The sequence below is a fragment of the Pelobates fuscus genome, chromosome 5, assembly GCF_036172605.1.
Source record: "Pelobates fuscus isolate aPelFus1 chromosome 5, aPelFus1.pri, whole genome shotgun sequence".
Classification (NCBI taxonomy): Eukaryota; Metazoa; Chordata; class Amphibia; order Anura; family Pelobatidae; genus Pelobates; species Pelobates fuscus.
Genome location: NC_086321.1, coordinates 187,435,222 through 187,452,671, shown reverse-complemented (window position 1 = coordinate 187,452,671; position 17,450 = coordinate 187,435,222).

Here is a 17,450-nt window from a genome sequence, read left to right as displayed (position 1 = left end):
CAATTGGATTACATACCAGATTTTATACTGTATAAATTTATTATATTGTTTTATAACTATTAGCATATTGTACTTAGATTTGTTTTTGTAGCAGTAATACCTGCATTAAGTATTGCACTAAGACTGATTCTTACTTTTTAAGCCTCATTTAGCCATAACATAATTTTATATTTTTATATTTGTAATGAACATTCTCTTTTTGTCCTGTTGCTCTCTGTATGGCATTGCGAACCCGTAAGAACTCTCAATGTGAGAGATCGAGGTTCTGAGAGACCACAGGGTTAATAAGAATTTGTTTTGAATAATGGCATATGCGGAAGTGAACGGCAATGAAAACGAGGCTTGAGACGCATATGGAGCCAGCCGGGAAGGCAGGAAGATCAGCGCGCCAGAAGACAGCTGAACGCCGGACTCAAAACTATGAACAAGGTATAAGAGCAGGACTCCTGATAGAAGGAGGAATGTATTGAGAATTTTGCACCCAACTGAGGAAGCCGATAGTATTTTGCCGAAACGCATCCTGGGGATTGCAATACCATCACCTTTATGCCCTTTGTATATATATATATATATATATATATATCTTTTTATATTTTTTTGAAGTATAGTTGTTTTTATTTATTGTAATTGGTCATTACAATTTTAGATCCAGAATACTTAATAAATATTTTCCTAAGTCATATGGGCTATTGGTTCCTGCTTTATAGGAGTGTAGTCCTCAACTACACAATGTGCTGATATAGAGCCTATAAAGTGGCTCCTTACTTGCGAGTATAATACCTTTACTTTTTTATGCAAAATTGGTTTTAGACTATATTGCACTATATATCTTTTGCTTGAGCTCTAGTCACATCGTGAGAAATTATTGGAATTGAAGAAGGGGAAAGGTCGCCTTTACGGACCTCAAAGTGTTTACTCCTGAACTTGGCGATAAGCTCATTAATATGTGAGTGGTTCCATAGATAAATTTAATATACAAATATCGAATCACAGGTTTACACTATGAGGATTTAATTTCTCTTTCAGAACATTTTAAAAACATCACCCACTCTGTGACCAGTTTGGAAGTGAATACTATTAAGAATACAATAGGGAATTTAAAACCTACCCAGTGCAGGTTTTCCAAATAAAAAAGTAAAATTAAAGTGCATTTAGGTAAATTTTTAGTAGCTCACATATTTAAATTACTCCAGAAATGCATATTATTTGCAAATGTGGATTTATAGGGACTCTCCCATGACATCATTTGAGCATTATTGAGGTGCCATTTTTCCCCATTTTTATTTCAAAGTTTGTGGTATTATTTTTTATTTATTTTTACACACACATATACATTAATAAGCACAGTGATCTCCATGCTGCAAACAAATCTTTTCTTTTTTTTTTTTTCTTTTTTTTAACCCCTTCAGGATGGAGTCAATAGTGCACGTTCTGATCAAAACAAAACGTAAACAAAAACTAGAATTTGCGCTATATGTCTGTTCACCCGTAGTTCCCCTCTTTCATATTATATGCACCCACACTTATTATATATCACTTTGTTCAGGAGAAACAGGGCTTTAATGTATCATTAACTATTCATATATGAAACAATTTATTATGAATACAATGTAAAAAAAATGTGAGAAAATAAGATTTATTTTTTTTAAATTTGTATTTCCGTCTGACATTTTAGCTGTGAATGTCATAATACTGTTTTACTGCAGAAAAATGCACATATTTGTAATCAGCGATGTCTCACAAGTACAACAGTACACCACGTTAACAGGTTTTATGGTGTTTTGGAAATTTAAAGAGTCAAATATAGAACGTTCCCTTTTCAAATTGAAATTTGCCAGATTAGTAATGTTACCTTTGAGACGGTGTGGTAGCGCAGGAATGAGAATGACTTCCATAATGGCATACCATTTGAAAAAGTAGACAACCAAAGGTATTGAAAGTGGGGTATTTTTAGTCTTTTTTAGTAGCCACTTAGTCACAAATAGTGTTGTCGCGAACCCGAAATTTTCAGTTCGCGAACGGCGAACGCGAACTTCCTCAAATGTTCGCGAACCGGCGAACCGCGCGAACCGCCATTGACTTCAATGGGCAGGCGAATTTTAAAACCAACAGGGACTCTTTCTGGCCACAAAAGTGATGGAAAAGTTGTTTCAAGGGGACTAACACCTGGACTGTGGCATGCCGGAGGGGGATCCATGGCAAAACTCCCATGGAAAATTACACAGTTAATCCATAAAGGACAGAAATCACCTAACATTGACACCTGTCCTCAAAACCCCTGATACACACTGACACAGAGCAGAATAGAGACTGTTCCCCGTCCTCAGAGACCATGATACACACTGACACAGAGCAGAATAGAGACTGTTACCCCTACATAGGGTCACTTGGCAGATATGGCGGGGTCGTGGGAGGGGGAGGATGACTTTCACCTCTTCCCCTGTTACATTCCCGTTGTGCTGTGACATCACCCTTATACGCTGTGTAAAGCATACTATTTAATTTGATCAGCATGGCCACTTGAGCTTTTATAGTTTTCACGCTGCTTGTAGTTTATATATGGTTCACAAAAATCAAACAAACAATAAAGTAAACATGTAAGGATTCAGAATATTCTTTCAAACCCTTACACATTGTGCGTACATACTTTTTGTCTTAAGTTTGTGGTTTTAAAGAGGTTCACGTTGTTTCTATGATGTGCATAACATGTTCTTGTAAATGTTTGTTAAATTTTTCCTGGAATTGTAATTTTTGAATCTGAATAAAGATAGTCAAATCCCTCATACACACTGACACAGAGCGGAATAGAGACTGTTCCCCCTACATAGGGTCACTTGGCAGATATGGATTGACACCTGTCCTCAAAACCCCTGATACAAACTGACACAGAGCAGAATAGAGACTGTTCCCCCTACATAGGGTCACTTGGCAGATATGGATTGACACCTGTCCTCAGAGACCATGATACACACTGACACAGAGCAGAATAGAGACTGTTCCCCGTCCACAGAGACCATGATACACACTGACACAGAGCAGAATAGAGACTGTCCCCCCTACATAGGGTCACTTGGCAGGTATGGATTGACACCTGTCCTCAAAGCCCCTGATACACACTGACACAGAGCAGAATAGAGACTGTTCCCTGTCCACAGAGACCATGATACACACTGACACAGAGCAGAATAGAGACTGTTCACCGTCCACAGAGACCATGATACACACTGACACAGAGCAGAATAGAGACTGTTCCCCGTCCACAGAGACCATGATACACACTGACACAGAGCAGAATAGGGACTGTTCTCCCTACATAGGGTCACTTGGCAGGTATGGATTGACACCTGTCCTCAAAGCCCCTGATACACACTGACACAGAGCAGAATAGAGACTGTTCCCTGTCCACAGAGTCCATGATACACACTGACACAGAGCAGAATAGAGACTGTTCCCCGTCCACAGAGACCATGAAACACACTGACACAGAGCAGAATAGAGACTGTTCCCCGTCCACAGAGACCATGATACACACTGACACAGAGCAGAATAGGGACTGTTACCCCTACATAGGGTCACTTGGCAGGTATGGATTGACACCTGTCCTCAAAGCCCCTGATACACACTGACACAGAGCAGAATAGAGACTGTTCACCGTCCACAGAGACCATGATACACACTGACACAGAGCAGAATAGAGACTGTTCCCCGTCCACAGAGACCATGATACACACTGACACAGAGCAGAATAGGGACTGTTCCCCCTACATAGGGTCACTTGGCAGGTATGGATTGACACCTGTCCTCAAAGCCCATGATACACATTGGGGGGAGCTACTGTCCTCCCCAACCACTGCGCGGTGGGTGGGGGCCATAAATCACAATGGGGGGACCTACTGTCCTCCCCCTCTCGGCCCCCACCCCTGCGCGGTGGGTGGGGGCCATAAATCACAATGGGGGGGCCTACTTTCCTCCCCCCCGGCCCCCATCCCTGCGCGGTGGGTGGGGGGCATAAATCACAATGGGACGAACCTACAGATAGGAGTGGAGTATTGTTCATATCAGTTTAATACCTTCCGCGTCTCCTATCAGAGGACATGTGTATGGCAGCCATTTTAGGAACCGCACACCTGGGACCCGAGCAAGGTCACCTCTTTCAACAGGCGACATGATTTGGCCCTGTAAAACTATCCTGGATATTCTCTACAAGTTCTATGGATATGGCATTGATTTATGTAACAGGGAGATGGAAGAAGATGCTTGGTCGGTCCTCTTACTTGAAATTTGTGGCACTGCGCGGGCAAGCTAATGTGCCACCAGATAGGAGGGGTGAGTTTAGTATTGTTCATATCAGTTTAATACCTTCCGCGTCTCCTATCAGTGGACGTGTAAATGGCAGAGATTTTTAATTGTTGAATCACCTCCCCTTTTTAGGCCAAGGTGGGAAGATGCTTAGACCACTGGTATATTGGTGCAATCTTGGAGGATTTTTTTTTGGTTTGGTTTTTGAAGCCACAGTGCTGCACCAGTGGGCCTAAAAATTAGGCATGTACACATGCCTGAAAAATTTGGTATTGTTGCAGGCGCTGCTGTAGCAGCGGCCAGAAAAATTGATGTTTGTTTCACAGGCAGAAAGTGCCCTAAAACATGGCGGCTTGAACCCTAGTTGGTGGCGGATAAGTCACGCAAGTCAAACGTCATTCAGAGCTAAAATACAGCAGCGTGTGGACCATTTTTAGCCCAAGGCAGCTCATCTCATCAGGCATTTTTTATTTTTATTTTTTTATATAATCTTTATTGAAAAGTTTCCCTTTCTTTTCTCCCCTTTTTTTCTTTTCTTTTACATGTATTATTACAAACAGATAAAAAAGCATAAATTAAACATTCAACATTTACACAATAAGAATAACATGACATAGGGTATGTATAAATATTGTTACAGTTCAATCATAATTTGGCAATTTTCATTCCAAAGAGGATGAAGTTAAATATATGTAATAAATTCTAAGGGCCCTTTCCTTTTCTTTTCTCTTTCCTTCCTACTTCTTCTTCTCCCTTTTTCCCTCAATTCCCCTTTTCTCATTCCTCTTAGTTTTAAGTCCCTTCCTTATATATTTCTGCATTGCCCTGAATTTCCCAACTACCCTAGCCTTATATTAATGAAACCTAGACAGAGGAAAAAAAAAAAAATCAGGCCTTTTTTAATCGAATGTATCGCCCAGTGTCAGTCCCTTCGGGATCCATCCCTCATTCATCTTAATAAAGGTGAGGTAATCTAGACTTTTTTGACCTAGGCGACTTCTCTTCTCAGTGACAATTCCTCCTGCTGCACTGAAGGTCCTTTCTGACAGGACACTTGAAGCGGGGCAGGCCAGAAGTTCTATCGCAAATTGGGATAGCTCAGGCCACAGGTCAAGCCTGCACACCCAGTAGTCAAGTGGTTCATCGCTCCTCAGAGTGTCGATATCTGCAGTTAAGGCGAGGTAGTCTGCTACCTGTCGGTCGAGTCGCTCTCTGAGGGTGGATCCCGAAGGGCTGTGGCGATGCATAGGACTTAAAAAGGTCCGCATGTCCTCCATCAACAACACGTCTTTAAAGCGTCCTGTCCTTGCCGGCGTGGTCGTGGGAGGAGGAGGAGGATGACTTCCACCTCTCCCCCTGTTAGATTCCCGTTGTGCTGTGACATCACCCTTATACGCTGTGTAAAGCATACTTTTTAATTTATTTTGCAAATGCTGCATCCTTTCCGACTTGTTGTAATTCGGTAACATTTCCGCCACTTTCTGCTTATACCGGGGGTCTAGTAGCGTGGACACCCAGTACAGGTCGTTCTCCTTCAGCCTTTTTATATGAGGGTCCCTCAACAGGCAGGACAGCATGAAAGACCCCATTTGCACAAGGTTGGATGCTGAGCTACTCATTTCCCGTTCCTCCTCCTCACTGATGTCATTGAAGGTATGTTCTTCCCCCCAGCCACGTACAACACCACGGGTACCAGATAGGTGACAACGAGCACCCTGGGATGCCTGTTGTGTTTGGTCTTGCTCCTCCTCCTCCTCCTCCTCAAAGCTACATTCCTCCTCTGACTCCTCTTCCTCACAATCCTCTTCCAGCGTTGCCGCAGGTCCAGCAAGCGATGCTGATAAGGCTGTTTCTGGTGGTGATGGTGACCACAACTCTTCCTCTTCCTCTTCACGCTCATCTACAGCCTGATCCAGCACTCTTCGCAGGGCACGCTCCAGGAAGAAAACAAATGTTATGATGTCGCTGATGGTGCCTTCGTTGCGACTGACTAGGTTTGTCACCTCCTCAAAAGGACGCATGAGCCTACATGCATTGCGTATGAGCGTCCAGCAACGTGGCAAAAAAATTCCCAGCTCCCCAGAGGCTGTCCTAGCACCCCGGTCATACAAATATTCATTAACAGCTTTTTCTTGTTGGAGCAGGCGGTCGAACACTAGGAGTGTGGAATTCCAACGTGTAGGGCTGTCGCAAATCAAGCGCCTCACTGGCATATTGTTTCGCCGCTGGATATCGGCAAAGTGAGCCATGGCCGTGTAGGAACGCCTGAAATGGCCACACACCTTCCTGGCCTGCTTCAGGACGTCCTGTAAGCCTGTGTACTTATGCACAAAGCGTTGTACGATCAGATTACACACATGTGCCATGCACGGCACATGTGTCAACTTGCCCAACTTCAATGCCGCTATCAAATTCTTTCCGTTGTCACACACCACTTTGCCGATATCCAGTTGCTGCGGAGTCAGCCACTTTTCCACCTGTGCATTCAGGGCGGACAGGAGTGCTTGTCCGGTGTGACTCTCTGCTTTCAAGCAAGTCAAACCCAAGACGGTATGACACTGCCGTATCCGGGATGTGGAATAGTACCTGGGGAGCTGGGAGGGTGCCGTTGATGTGGAGCAAGACGCAGCAGCACAAGAGGACTCAGCCGAGGAGGTTATGGAAGAGGATGGAGTAGGAGGAGTAGAGGAGGTGGCAGCAGGACTGCCTGCAATTCGTGGCGGTGTCACCAACTCCTCTGCAATGCCACGCATTCCTTGCTTGTCAGCCGTCAGCAGGTTTACCCAATGCGCAGTGTAGGTGATATACCTGCCCTGACCATGCTTTGCAGACCAGGTATCAGTGGTCAGATGGACCCTTGCCCCAACACTGTGTGCCAGACATACCATGACTTCCTTTTGCACAATCGAGTACAAGTTGGGGATTGCCTTTTGTGAAAAGAAATTCCGGCCGGGTACCTTCCACTGCGGTTTCCCAATAGCTAAACATTTTTTGAACGCCTCAGACTCAACCAGATTGTATGGTAAAAGCTGGCGGGCTAATAGTTCGGACAAGCCAGCTGTCAGACGCTGGGCAAGGGGGTGACTTGGTGACATTGGCTTCTTACGCTCAAACATGTCCTTGACAGACACATGACTGTGGGCAGATGAGCGGGAACTGCTCAAGGCGGGAGACGGAGTGGCGGATGGTTGAGAGGGGGCAAGAAGGACAGCAGTGGTTGACGTGGCTGAAGATGCTAGACCAGGAGGAGGATGGCGGCTTAGAGTAGGCGTGCTGCTTGTACTCATGTGTTGATCCCATAGGCGTTTGTGATGTGAGATCATGTGCCTACGCAAAGCAGTTGTACCTAGGTGGGTGTTGGACTTCCCACGACTCAGTTTCCTTTGGCACAGGTTGCAAATGGCATCGCTGTTGTCCGAGGCAGACACACAAAAAAAATGCCACACTGATGAGCTCTGCAATGACAGCATTCTGGTGGTGGACACAGCATGCGTTGATTGGCGTGCTGTCAGGCTGACCCCGGGTGCCAATGCATGCTGTCTGACTGTGCCACTAGCTCCTTGCGACGACCCCCCCCTGCTTCCAACTCGTCTCCTCCTCCTCTCTGTCTCCCCATCTGAACTTTCGCCCTGTTCTTCTTCTTGCCGAGCGGGCACCCACGTGACATCCATGGACGCATCGTCATCATCAACCGCTTCGCTTGTATCTGACAACTCAGAAAAGGAAGCAGCAGCGGGTACAACATCATCATCACACCGTACCTCCATGTGTTTAATGCTGCCTGCCTGATACATATCCCTGTTATCTACATCCTCTAGCAATAATGGTTGCGCATCACTCATTTCTTCAAACGGGTGTGTGAATAACTCCGCTGACATACCAAGTAAAGCGGCTGTGGTGCTAGTTTTGGTGGTGGCGGCAGGCGGGTGAGTGGTATCTTGAGAGGTGCCTGAAGCTAAGCTGGAGGAGGATGGTGCGTCAAGGTTCCGAGCGGAGGCTGTACAAGATTGGGTGTCCTGTGTTAGCCAGTCAACTATGTCCTCAGAACTTTTCAAGTTCAGGGTACGTGGCTTCTGAAAACTGGGCATTATTCTAGGGCAAAAGGGAATCACAGCACCATGACCACGACGGCCCCTGCGGGGTGGCCTGCCTCTGCCTGTCATTTTTTTTGGGATCAGTGGTACTATAAGTGCAAGCTACTGTGAGACCAGATATGATTGGCAATGTGAACTGTAAGAGTTCTGCAGAGCACACACTGTAGGCCTGAGACACCCGCTTGAAGACAAGTAACTGCTATTCAATCTATAACAGTGAAAAACAAATTTTGGTTTTAAAAGCACGCTATAGAGACACCAGATATGATTGGCAATGTGCACTGGAACAGTTCTGCAGAGCACACACTGTAGGCCTGACACACCCGCTTGAAGACAAGTAACTGCTATTCAATCTATAACAGTGAAAAAAAAATTTTGGTTTTAAAAGCACGCTATAGAGACACCAGATATGATTGGCAATGTGCACAGGAACAGTTCTGGAGAGCACACGCTGAAGGAAGGACTGACAGAGCCGCTTGAAGGACACTGACTGGCTGCTATTAGCTTACACTAGAAACCTTTTTTCTTTGTAAAAGCACGCTAAAGAGACACCAAATATGATTGGCAACTGTCAAAGCACGCTGGAACAGGTCTACAGAGCACACGCTGAAGTAGGCCTGACACCCAGACGCTTGCAGACAACTAACTGCTCTTCTATTACAGTGAAAAAAAATTATTTCTTTTAAATCTAAAGCTTAAGCTATTGTAAAAACAGATATGAGTGGTGGCACTGGGCAAGAGGGCACAGTATCCACTGTGAACCTCACACAGAAGCTGGCAGGCAGGCAACTGCTCTTCTATTACAGTGGAAACAAAATTTTGGTTGTAAAAGCACGCTATAGAGACACCAGCTATGAGTGGCAACTGTCAAAGTACGCTGGAAGGGTTGTGCAGGGCACACGCTGAAGGAAGGCCTGACAGAGCCGCTTGAAGGACACTGACTGGCTGCTATTAGCTTACACTGGAAACCTTTTTTCTTTGTAAAAGCACGCTATAGAGACACCAGATATGAGTGGCAATTGTCAAAGTACGCTGGCAGGGTTGTGCAGGGCACACGCTGAAGGAAGGCCTGACAGAGCCGCTTGAAGGACACTGACTGGCTGCTATTAGCTTACACTGGAAACCTTTTTTCTTTGTAAAAGCACGCTAAAGAGACACCAGATATGATTGGCAACTGTCAAAGCACGCTGGCACAGGTCTGAAGAGCACACGCTGAAGTAGGCCTGACACCCAGACGCTTGCAGACAACTAACTGATCTTCTATTACAGTGAAAAAAAATGATTTCTTTAAAATCTAAAGCTTAAGCTATTGTTAAAACAGATATGAGTGGTGGCACTGACTGTGCAAATGGGCAAGGCATCCAACCTGACACAGAAGCTGGCAGGCAGGCAACTGCTCTTCTATTACAGTGAAAAAAAATGATTTCTTTAAAATCTAAAGCTTAAGCTATTGTTAAAACAGATATGAGTGGTGGCACTGACTGTGCAAATGGGCAAGGCATCCAACCTGACACAGAAGCTGGCAGGCAGGCAACTGCTCTTCTATTACAGTGAAAAAAAAGGATTTCTTTAAAATCTAAAGCTTAAGCTATTGTTAAAACAGATATGAGTGGTGGCACTGACTGTGCAAATGGGCAAGGCATCCAACCTGACACAGAAGCTGGCAGGCAGGCAACTGCTCTTCTATTACAGTGAAAAAAAATGATTTCTTTAAAATCTAAAGCTTAAGCTATTGTTAAAACAGATATGAGTGGTGGCACTGACTGTGCAAATGGGCAAGGCATCCAACCTGACACAGAAGCTGGCAGGCAGGCAACTGCTCTTCTATTACAGTGAAAAAAAAATGATTTCTTTAAAATCTAAAGCTTAAGCTATTGTTAAAACAGATATGAGTGGTGGCACTGACTGTGCAAATGGGCAAGGCATCCAACCTGACACAGAAGCTGGCAGGCAGGCAACTGCTCTTCTATTACAGTGAAAACAAATTATTTATTTTAAATCTAAAGCTTAACCAATTGTTAAAACAGATATGAGTGGTGGCACTGGGCAAGTAGGCACAGTATCCAATGTGAACCTCACACATAAGCTGGCAGGCAGGCACCTGCAATTACATTACACAGGAAAAAAAAAAAAGCAGCCTGATGTTATAGCCCTAAAAATGGCTTTTTGGGGTGCTGTCCTTACAGCAGAGATCAGATGAGTCCTTCAGGATTGTAGTGGACACTGAATACCCTAGCCTAGCTATCAATTTCCCTATCTAATCAGCAGCAGCTAAACTTTCCCTCCTCTCACTAAGCATGCAGCTTCAGAATGAATCGAAAATGGATGCTGGGAGGGAGGTTGGAGGGTGTGGAAGGGAGGGAGTGCTGCTGATTGGCTGGAATGTGTCTGCTGACCGAGAGGCACAGGGTCAAAGTTTGCCCAATGATGACGAATAGGGGGCGGATCGAACCGCCCATGTGTTTGCCCGCGGCGGCGAACGCGAACACGCTAAGTTCGCCGGGAACTGTTCGCCGGCGGACAGTTCGGTACATCACTAGTCACAAACACTGGCCAACGTTAGCGTTCACATTTGTTTTTGTGTGAAAAAAGCAAAAAACTAATTTTTGGCCAGTGTTTGTGACTAAGTGGCTACTAAGAAAGACTGAACATACTGCACTTGCAGTACCTTGGGGTGTCTACTTTTACAAATGGTATGCCATCATGGGGGTAATTCTCATTCCTGGGCTACCATACCCTCACAAAGGCAACATAACCAATCTGGCGAATTTCAATGTCAAAAAAATAGAAAGCAAGCCTTATATGTGACTCTCTAACTTTCCAAAACACCATAAAATCTATACATGGGGGTACTGTTATTCTCAGGAGACTTCACTAAACACAAATATTAGTGTTTTAAAACAGTAAAACATATTACAACAATAATATAGTCCATAAAAGTGCCGTTTGTTTGTAAAAAATGCAAAAAACTTCACTTTTACTTAAACTATCATTGTTGTAATACAATTTACCATTTTGAAACACTAATATTTGAGTTCAGCGAAGTCTCCCGAGTAAAACAGTACCCCCCATGTACAGGTTTTATGGCGTCTTGGAGAGTTACAGGGTCAAATATAGTGCTTGCGAATTAAATTCTCTGCACTTTCTCCCTGTGTTGTCAGGCATGTCAGCAGATAGCAGGGTTAATCCAACCTCTAGTGGCTGTCTTCCTGACAGCCGCTAGAGACACTTCTGCGACGCTGGATGCGAAAATCGCATCCAGCGTGCAGAACGTCCATAGGAAAGCATTGAGAAATGCTTTCCTATGGACTGTTTGAATGCGCGCACGGCTCTTGCCGCACATGCTCCTTCTGCTCCTTCTGCTCTGTCGGCGTGGGAGGAGAGGTCACCACCTTCGAGGGAGCCTGGTGCTGGATTAAGGTGGTGGCTGAAGGGGTTTTAACCCCTTCAGCACCAAGGGAGGGGGCCCTGAGGGTGGTGGTGGGGGGGGGAGGGGGGGTGTGGTCCTAAGGATGACATAGTGTCAGGAAAACAAGTTTGTTTTCCTGACACTATAGTGATCCTTTAAGGAGTTAACAAATACAGATGCAAACTCCATACATGCTATAGAATGACTAGGTTTGGACTAATGGCTTATTTCCAGCCATCCTTCCATACAGGCCAGTTTGATGCCGAGCTCTTGAACTGACTCACTTACTCCAGCCTCATCCATGAACATCTGTACTCCTTTAAAGTGACTGGTGGTCTCCTCCATTTTTGGTCTCTGGATTTTTTTCGGACAGCCTATTCTAGACAGTGATTGAGTGGCATAATGTTAATTTTTAAATAAAACCAATATCAACATAAAATAATTTCCGATAAACTATCACACACAACAAGGTCCAATACATATATTATTTCATAGTAGAATGTGAGATTAGCTGAAAAACTGAACAATTTTACATGATATCCTTGGATCTAGAATCACTGCTATGGTGTGGTGATAGACAGAGAAGATTTTAAGAGAAGTAGAATGTCTTCTTGCAGCAAATATTCTACTTGTAGAAGCTTGTGCTACAATCACTTAATAATACAAGCTTTTCATGGAGTCTCTGCTGAACAAGAAAACAAAGGAATGCATATTTGGGATATAAATTGTCATTTGTCTGCTATCAGTTTTGGTTTTAGACAGAAAATTAAGTATTCAATAGCATAACTCACTTGATTTTATTCAATAATTATGAGACCACTGTAAAATGGAAATATATTTCAAGATGTTCTTCACATTTATAGTCATTATTGTGCTTAAACATTGTATATGTTTAGCTTGCTTCACTCTATATAGGACCTCATTCAGATTCCAGGATAATATAGATACTAGATGATGTGTTTGTGCACTAAGAATCTGGAAAAGAGAGCATTTGAGAAGCCATGGTGTTGGATGGTGTAGCAAACTAATAGAAATAAAACATGTTAAATCATATGTTGTAATGTGATTTTCGAAATGAAAAATGAACACCAATCCCAGTGTAGCCATGGACTATGGATAGCTTCCTGCTGCAAAGCAATCATTATATGGCACTTCAGCATCAGGAATGCAATCATATTTTTCTAAAGCTATAGTGCTTGACTACATGTTTAGGTTAACGCAATCCCTAACCCCTTCCAATAATGGAATAAGAAAAGAACCTTTACTCACCTTTTTTACCTCGTTCTTTCCACAGCTTGCCCTGCCTACTTGGCTGAGATCATCAATCAGAAGAAAGCAAAGGGTGGCTAATGCTCATGCACAGCATAGTGCTGCGCTGTGCCAATCAAATGGTCTCTATGAGACTATCTGATTGAAATAACAGAGTTTTACTGCAGAATAAAAATGGTTTACATTGCAGGTTATAAACAGGAGAATGGAACCCAGACCATTAAGGTGAAGAGACACTTGGGATAAATTTTCTTCCTCTACAAACATAAATTGATGTTGTAGTTTCAAGTAACGAAACAGCTGTTTTATGTGACTGTGGGACTCAGAGCACAGAAATACACAGCTGTGTCTTCTATGAGAGCTCCTGTCAGACTGAGGGTTGATGTCTTGTTGTTTGTAAACATCTTCATAGACAATTTCTTCTTATATTCGTTTGGTACATATTCAGTACGAGCATAATCACCCCGTGCCAAGTACTGCAAGGACTGACCATGATTCTGTTTATACCAGAATACATATAGATTGAGCTTAGTTTCATAGCTACAGTGGAAAGTCGCAAGCTGTCCTTCAGGTGCCGTATGCACAGTGGGTGTCTGAGTTACAATATCTTGACAAAATGTTTCTTTGACTGAAATCAATAAGAAAATATACATATAAATAAAAAATAAAGACCATTAACAATACACATTTATAATTGTATAACATTTCATAATGTCATAAAATCCCTTTACCTGATAGTGTGATCCAAAAACCCACACAAAACCAAAGCATCATGTGTGTGATTGGGTTCCTCTGAAAATAATTACTGAACAGAGGTTTTGTTCTGTAATATTAAAACTGCCAGCTTCTCTAGGGGGGCGGAGTCCGTGTAAGAGTCACAAATCTCTCTACCTTATGTAGATTTATATCAGTAGAACTCAATAATGGTTGGTTGCTTAAAATATCTAATTTTTTATTATTATAGTTATTCTGAGCTCTTCTTTTGTAGGAGTTCATCACTGCTCAATATTAACTGAAAAGTGAAATGCTGTGATAATTTTGATCACATATGTTAGTGTTCTAATTGTGATCTAAAAAGTGCTGATTTTCTCTCAAGTAAATTCCACCTGAACTTTCCATTTTAGAAGACTACCAAATTTAGGGTGGGGGGGACAAGACTTTGTCCAAAGAATGTATGGATTTGTTATGTTGCCAATAGAATAGTGTGTATTTAAAAAATGACAGCTGGGGGGGAAAATGTCAATTCATTCTGCTCTAGTAAAAAGCGGTCTAAAGTACTAAAACTGGGGCAATCACCATGGAAACCAGTGGAACCATCAGGCGTATCTCTTTTGTAGTTTTACTCTACTTTTTAGAACAGAACACTTTGTTCTTTCCCACTTAGGGCACAAAATAAGCAACAGTTGAAAAAAAACAAAATATTTAATAATATGCAAAACAATAAAAATGTTACACCCTTTTACAACCTATTTGCATATTAATTGTACCTCTCACTGCAAGATAAATTTTACCTTAGCAATAGCCAATTTTATAACATGACAGGAGGCTTCATATTTGCTTAAGTCTATCTTTACTAGAACTCCACAGCAGCACATTAACATAGAGAGAAAAACACCAAAGACAAAAACATAAGGAATCCATAAAAGGCTCTTCCCAACCAACTATCCCCTCTTTCTTTGCTGCTCTGCAGTCAGTACAGGTCAGAGTACCACTGCCTCCTGTTTTATGGGTGGCTGTGTGTTTTATTATCATATTCATTGGAGTTACTTGTAACTTGTGCATTATTCCTTACAGTTTATTTACTGTTTTTCTTAGGCAGTGTCTATTTATATGCCATTTTGTTATCCCTTGCTTGTGCATGCTTAGGTGTTTAATATGTGTATTTTTTTCTCTGCTTGTTATTGGCCTTGCTATCTGTAGACGGTCGCCGTGAAGCGGTTGTCCGACCGCCTCCCGTGCCGACCGTCGGGACCGCGGAGTAAGACTCCGGCGGTCCCACGTGTTCCTCGTGTTGATTCCCACCCGACGCCTTTGTCTGCCGAGCGGGAATCCTCTTCCTGCCTCCCTGTCCTTCCCACGTCTCCGCTCGCTTTTTGCTTCTACCTGAGTGGCGTGGGTAAGGAGCAGGGAGCTGCACTGTTACCGCGGCAGCGTCTGACCTAGGACTGGTCTGGCAAACTTCTCCCTTTTACATCTCTACCCTGCACACCCTCTCAGTCAAGATTGTATCTGCATGTGTACCAATAAAGGCTTTACGCTCCTGCTTGCGTATATCACTGGGCCGGTGCTACCCTTGCCCATATACTGGCCTGCTTAGTCTGTGCCCCTATGATTGGCCTGCTTTGTCTGTGCCCCATGATTTGGCCTGTGCTGTCTGTGCCATACTGCGCATGCTCCTGGGCTGGTGGTTCTATACCCTGGACCCAGACCCGTCCTGCTGGACAAGGTGGCTACAACAGCGGAATTTGATCCCCTTGTGGCCACATACATGACCCGTACGGGTCGGGACCCCAAGAAAGGGGTGGAGCGCAGCCTCCACTCAGCTGGATATGCTGGGCCCCCTGTGCAGGATGTTGGCGCTGGCAGACCTTCGGGCCGCCATAGATCCAGTGGACCATCCTTCTTCCCATCATACCAGTCCAGACCATTCTACACTCACAGGTCAGATAGGGATCGAGGGAATCGTGCAAGAGGGCGTGCAAGATTCTCAGCAGGTGAGAACTACTCCTGCCATTTCTCCTTTTCCCCTACTGCATGCGGGCAGAATGTTTCACTGCAGGGACAGGTGGCGGGAGGTGTCTTCAGATGCATGGGTCCTTTGGACCATTCGGGGATATGTCATAGACTTTCACTCCCCTCCGGAACAGGTCGGACTCCCAAGGGTTCCCGTCATCTCAAGGGAACAACAGGTCTTTATAGATGCGGAAATCCAGACTCTGTTCGACAAGGGCGCAGTCCAATGGGCCCCGGACACAAAGGGTTTCTTCAGCTCGATCTTTCTTGTGAGGAAAAAGTCCGGAGAATTCCGTCCAGTAATCAACTTGCGGGAACTGAACGCCTTTGTGGTCTACCACCACTTCAAGATGGAGGGCATCCATCTTCAGCAGGACCTTCTCGGGCCAGGAGACTGGTTCACCACACTGGACCTGAAGGATGCTTACCTCTCCGTCGGTGGACGACGAATGTCACAGATTCCTCCATTTCTTTTGGAAGGGCAGCCTGTGCCAATTCACTTGTCTTGCCTTCGGCCTCAGCTCGGCTCCATGGTGCTTCACCAAGCTCCTGAAGCTGGTGGTTGCTCGCCTCAGGGCAGTGGGCATCCGTTGTATAATATGCTTAGAGGACTTGTTGATCTTCTGCGAGGACCCGTCCAGACTCAAGTGTCAGACACACTCTGCGGTCTCCTTATTCGAACACCTGGGGTTCATAGTCAATCTGGAGAAGTCAGCTCTCGACCTTTCCCAGACAGTGGAGTTCTTGGGTTTCGAGGTGGATGTGAAAGACTGCGTTCTCCGTCTGCCTCTGACCAAGATAATGACCATTTGAAAGGAGATAAGGAGGATCCTACAGCAAGACTGGAATGTCGAATGTTAGCTCGCGTGGTGGGCCTCCTCTCGGCCTCTATACAGGATATCTACCCAGGCCCTCTCCACTACAGGGCCATGCAATGGCTGAAGGCTCATTTTTTACGCAGGATGCCCTCATACGACCAGTTGATTACCCTGTCCCCGGACGTGAAGACCGAACTGTGCTGGTGGCTCCTGCATATGTCAGCCTGGAACGGCAAGGCGATATTCAGACCGACACCGGACTTCGTGCTGGAATCAGATGCCAGTCTGTGGGGCTGGGGTGTCACCTGTGCGGCCGGATCCACAGGTGGCCCATAGTCGAACACCGAATCGGAGTTCCACATCAATTGCCTGGAATTGATTGTGGGTTCGTTTGCAATTCGGAGCCTGGCAAACCATCTCTCGGACTGCTGCGTCCTCCTTCGGATGGACAATGTCTCAGCGGTACAGTACATCAACTGCTTGGGTGGGTGCTCGGTCTCGAACACTGTCCGAAGTGACGAAGGAGATTAACAGCTTCTGTTTCCAATGCAATATCACCCTACAAGCGGAATATCTTCCAGAGGAATCGAATCTGACGGCGGACTGGTTCTCCAGACATTGAAGGGATGCCAGCGATTGGAAGCTCCTTCGGCCCATCTTCCTCGAACTCGCGAATCAGAGGGGCCCATTCACGGTAGATCTATTCGCCTCCAGGATGAACTACCAGATCCAGACTTACTTCAGCTGGCTCCCGGACCCAGCATACTCGGCGGTGGACGCCTTTCTCCAGGTGTTGCCTTCGCAGGGAGCGTATGCTTTTCCTCCATT